Source organism: Haemaphysalis longicornis, unplaced genomic scaffold (assembly GCF_048455015.1).
Source record: "Haemaphysalis longicornis isolate Haplotype H1 unplaced genomic scaffold, Haemaphysalis longicornis Haplotype H1 scaffold_10, whole genome shotgun sequence".
NCBI lineage: Eukaryota > Metazoa > Arthropoda > Arachnida > Ixodida > Ixodidae > Haemaphysalis > Haemaphysalis longicornis.
In genome coordinates, this window is record NW_027526204.1 from 72,630,888 (window position 1) to 72,636,887 (window position 6,000).

Here is a 6,000-nt window from a genome sequence, read left to right on the forward strand (position 1 = left end):
AAATACACAGCGACATCATATAAAAATATGGGTCCCGCACTGAGACTGATCATAACGAAAATTGAGAACTACATATATACGAGTGGCATCAAAGTGCAAAGCAGCTTAATGAAGGAAGACGGTCTTCACTTAAAACACTGTAATATTGTTAGGAGAAAATATTCAGTAGATGTGTAGTCTCCGGTTTGTACGGCAGATATGAATTTCGTCTTTGTGTATAACTAGTATCTTAAAAATTTATTACAACTTGCAGAAAAAACTGCTGCTCGGGTGCAATTAAAGATTGTAATGGTGAATTGTGCACAACTAAAAGATCGGACTAAGGCTAACAACATAATTGAGTGCCCGAGCAGAAGCAATGAATATTGAGTATTGAGGCTTGAAAAGTAGAACCACAAAAAACCCATTTTGTTTTTCAAGAGGGAGCCTAATGGCTACAAGTTACGCTTCACCACAGATGGAATGATTATGTTGTCTTTATTACGAACCTTGACGGTTGCAAAGTTCTGCAATACCATGGTTAGCAACATCTGAACACAGTTTAACCTGTACAAAGTTATATCCAGAAACTTGGATAAATTCTATAATGCCTGTGTTACACGAAACAGAATGCGTTTGTACCTAAGGTAAAGTTCCGCATATCCAAACGTTGGCCCATTTACACCAATAGGTTGGCTCAACTGCACAGCCCAACAAATCTGCAGAAAAGCTACACAGAGGAAAAGAAAGCCTACGTATGACTTAAAGGGACACTGTATGGTCGCAAAGTTGCTATGCTCCAAATCGACTACGAGAAAGCGTTCGACAGAGTGTGCCATGATATATTGTTTTGTATTTCGGAACATATAAATGCTGGTAGTATGGTCATAGAAGGAGTGCGCGTGGCCTATCGCGAAAGCTTCACACAGTTGGTAATTAATAAGGAGGTGACAGAAAGTATCCCAGTGTTGCGTTCTGTCCGACAAGGGTGTCCGGCTTCACCCCTACTTTTTTGTATTTTCTTGGACCCTTACTGTTTGAAAGTTATCAACGATGCTGAAATAACTTGGTTTCATCTTCACTCAAGCGAAGTGAAGTTGTTAACGTACGCAGACGATGTGGCGCTCTTTTGTGAAGTTATGCGAAGTATCACAGAAGCGATTAATGTAACTAAACAGTTTTGTACGGTAACAGCAAGTGCAGTTAACTGGACAAAATGTGAATGTTTTTGGCATGGTGGGTGGGAATCAACGCGGCGGGTTTTTGCAAATGTCAGCTGGACGGTGATGCCGACGCGGTATCTAGGAGTACCGTTAGCTATGCGAGTAGCAATGAGTACTGGGAAGCGGAAACAGAAAAAGTGTGCGAGAAAGTGGCAAAGTGGGGAGGGCGCGCGCTATCTGTATTTGCGCGCACTACAGTGTCTAACCTTTTTCTTCTCGCGATACTTGGTATGTGCTGCAAGCCATACACTGTTCCCGAACGCAAGTGCAAAAGATACATCGTGTTTTTGCTGTGTTTATTTGGGGTTCTACGTGGCAACGCATTATCCGAAGTAATCTTTTTCGGCCTGTTTGACAAGGCGGTGTTGGATTGGCCCATGTTTTTGTAAGGCAGATTGTGAACCATTGTTTGCTATTCCGGGACGTAAAACATCCATTCTTGAGGACTTACGTACAAACTACACTATCAAACTTAATTCCAGGCTTTATTGTCTCAACAAGCAATGAAACATATGTCGTTAAGGGCTTCTGGAAAGAAGTGGTGCAATCTTTTAAATTTCTGTCCGTTAGATTTACCATGGAGTATTTGGCGAATGTATCGAGGAAAACATAACGAAAAACTTGAACGAAATGCTCTTTCCACTACCTCTGTATCGTTCATTGTATCGGTCAGGCGGTGGCCAAGATGTTTTGTCGAGGGTAAAAAATATGGTAGTCCCCGCCGCGGTAAAAACATTTTTCTTTAAGCTGCACACCGGCACACTTTCCGTTGGCACATGAATGGAGGAAAAAAAGGCTTTTCCTTAGCTGGTCCTCAACGTGCACTTTGTGCAAAGACCCTGAAAGCATTGAACACGTTTTCGTTTAGTGCTGGAACGCCATCTTTTTTTTTGGGATGTTCTACAGCGAACGATAAAGCAAGATCTTCCTGTAACGCCGCATGGGATATGTTTCTTGGCACTGGAAAAGGATGAAGTGCCGTACGACATGATAATGATCGTTAGGGTTGCACGCAATTTAGCGCTCCCAAATGGGCGTGCGCCACTGTGATGTGAATGCTATGACGGTGAGCAAGTATTTCTCACAAAGTGTAACCAGTCTACTTGAAGTGTATCGTTTGCTGGAACCTGAACTGGAATGGTTATGTGTATTGGAAGAGCTGTCAACATTTGATGTTTATTTTATATTTTTCGGCCAACCAAATTATGGGCGGAGGTTTACAATCCGGCGTCGACGCATGTTCATTTCTAACAAAAAAGGCAATAAAGAAAAAAAAATCCGGCGTGGTCCAGTGGTTTGGAGCTTAGGTGCTGGCGTTGTGTTTTGAAAGTTCATTGTTGAAATCGTGGCAAAACGTAACTTTTTTTTATTATCTTCTTGCAATGAGGGTGTCATCGACTTTTTTTAAGGCAAAAAGGTACAGTGTCTTGCCGTTTAACCTAGAAGGGACGTTCAACGGTAACCTAAGCATCAAGAAAGCCACGAAATTTGCTTCGCTCACACTTCGGAGTCATGAAGCTGCAGTCGGTACATAACATCACGGGTAAATCAAGTAGCAAGTAAATAATTGCGTCTTCGTTCAACATCCTATATTATGTTGTTCAGATCTGACGGCTATGACCCCCGCCACCCCCCTTAAAAAACCTTACAAGGCTCGTTGGCAACGTCACTTGTATACGAGTTCTGTACTACGTCCCTGCCTCTTTCCATGAGGTTCGGTATTGGGCTACTGTTTTTATATGTCAAAGGTGCGAATCTTTACAGAAATTTCCTGTTATCTTTTTGGTGATAGCTAGGTCACCTTTTTTTACCGGCGTAAACAAAGCGTACCAGGACACCTTGCCGTTTAATCTACAAGTGAAGTCTGACTCTAACCTCAGTAGCAAGGCAGGGCTGAAATGTTTTTTTCACGCTTTGAATTCATGAAGCAGTCTGTACATTACATCTAGGTAGGACATCAAGTGGTAAAGAACTAAGTTGGTCGAAGTGCGTTTTTGTTCATGAGACTGTGTTGTTTTGTTCAGATTTCACTGTGATAACTTCAAATACATTTTGCAACATTTCAAAAATGGCCCGCAAGCATTCTTAGCAATGAGTAGAGTAAGGCAGTGAATTTTGTATGGCAAATCTAGAGTGCTAATTACTGCATTTAAACAATCGAAAATAACTGCTCACAAACGATCAAAAATAACTTAGAAGTGGTGCAGATCGAGGTCATTAAAACGTGCCCAGCAACGTAGGTCGACGCACCGTTTGACGCGTGTCTTCGCCGGTTCCATGCGTTTGCATGTGGTTGCGCGCTTCTCGGCGCGTGAATCGCGTGTATGTGTGTGTGTGCACGTGTATCGTATTGCCTGGATGGAAGGACGGCCGCTGGTACACACATGAGTTATGATGGCAAACAATGAAAGTTCTCGGCAGCCGGCTTATAATTGAGGTAAAGTTCACAGAGTTTTTATTGAGAACTAACTGTAAAAATTCTATAGTCTTTTTGGAGGCTTTGATGAGTGGAAGCTTAAGGAATTTTTATGGTGAAGTCACAACAAAAATTCTACAGAGTTTTCATAGAGCCCTTGAGTTGTTTGAGTTCACAGAGCTTTTATGGAGAAGTGACGGTAGAAATTCTACAGAATATTCTTAGAGATGTTGATGAGTTTGCTCGTACTGTATTTTTGTGGAGAAGTCACAACAAAAATTCTACAGAGTCTTTATAGAGGCCTTGAGTTGTTTAGGTTCACAGAGATTCTATGGAAAAGTGACTGTAGAAATTCTACAGAAAATTATAGAGGTGTTGATGAGTTAGCTCCTAATGTCGTTTTGTGGAGAAGTAGCTACAAAAATTTGCAGATTTTTATTGGGGCAACTCCATATGCTCAGAGTTCCTGATGAGTTTCTGTCGTGTCCATAATTCTGATGAGTTTCTGTCGTGTCCAGATCTCCATAAAAACTCTTCAGAAATTCGTAATCCATTTTTGTGAGGGATAGACTTTTTCCAAGCCATGTGAAAGAGCTGAGCCCAACGCAGGGAGGGCCGGCCGTCTTGAGATCACTTACCATCAAATGTTTGCTTCACCTCTTTAATAAGGGACCACTCCAGTTTGTGTTGCAAAATATTTTAATATTGGAACCAAGCTGAACAGTGGTGCACAGTTAGAAAACTTTAACACTCACACGGAACAATTTCAAGGACAATGAACTTTCCAAAAATGTGGTATTAATTTTGATGCTCCAGAAGTGGGATAGTAAAGCTGAGGACTAAAATTAACTCCAACAAATCATAAATGCTCCGAAGTTACAAAATAATAAAGTACCTGCCAACCTTGAAGGTCCGCTAGTTTTTAAATTCAGCGATGCCTTTTTTCAAACGGTATTTCACCTGCCTTCGAGCCCGTATGTTCAGCTGGGTGTTGGTAGAATTGGTTTCAAAACATTGCAAAGCGTTGTTTAAAGAAAAATGTTGATGGACATTAAAAATGCCTTATGATATTTTTTACTAAAATTTCGGATCTTTTCACTGCCGGGCAGTTTATTAAGCTGTTGGTTGGAAGACAAAAATACCAACAAAATTCCGCGCGCACGTAAGCGTGCATTTCGTGAAGAGCGCACGGCTTCATACAGGCTTTTGTGGGCTTCCGCCACGTCAGGGGCTAAAAAAAAATGAAATACTGAGCGGACAAAATACAAGCGCCTGTGAGGGTGAATCACGTCAGGAGCGCCCGGCATCATCCAGGCTTGCGTGTGGGCTTACGCCAGGTGAGGGGCTCACACACACAAAAAAGAAATTACCGAGTGCACGTGAGCGTGCGCCTCGGGTCGAGCACCCGGCTTCATCCAACTTACCCTTCGAGAACACTCTGCCCTGCGTTCGTGGCGTGATCTCTCGCATGCTGTTCTACTCGCCAGTTCACGTACGCTCGCACCGGAAGTAGGCAGCACCGAATAGCTCGCGCTGCTGACGCCGAGTTCGCGAACCCGGTAGCCGCCGTTTCGAGCACGTGCTACATGGTCCACTTTGTTAAATATGTTTAAGCCAACAGACGAAACAATCCCGGTCGGCCACTAATGGAGAGCTTTCAGGAGCAAGTTAGGAAATCCATGTCAGGTGCAACAGCCGGGTCTTCGACGAAGGGACAGTGAAAGAGAGAGAAATCACTTTATTTTCCAAGCAAGTTGAGTAGGAACCCATGGTGTGTGCCGGCCGAAGGCGGCTCGGTCAACCAGAAGAGCTGCATCACCGGTTGCGACCAGCCGGGCGCGTCCTCCCCCTGCTGGACGCTGGAGATGAGGTGGAATGGGCTATGAGGACAGGCCCACATGCCGTGTCTTAGTGCTTCCACAGAGTCACAGAGGGGACAGTTGGGCGCAGGGAACTCACAGGAGTAGGTCTTGTGGAGGAGGGATCGACGGGCGAGGGAGTTGGTCTGGAGGAGTCGCCATAGGCGCTTCTGAGCGTTGGTGAGGAATGTGTGGGCAGTGTGAAAACGGCGGTGGGAGAGGCGATAATGCTTCGTGGCTTCTTGATACGAGAGCAGACGATCGCGTGCCGACCGAGCACTGTGTTAGAGAGCAGGAGGGAGTCCAGCACGGCTGTTTAGTTCTCGTACTGCTTTGTGGGCCGCCTGGTTGCCTCCCACCCCAGTGGGGGCCGGGGTCCAGACGATGTCGAGTGGTTGAGTATGGGGATTTTGGAGAATAGCCGAAACACTACCACAAATGAAGTTTTGAATGGCCCTCTTCGAATAAGTGAATATAATGTGTGGTGGCAGCCTGGTGATGTGGGCCAGGGCTATTGCCGCAT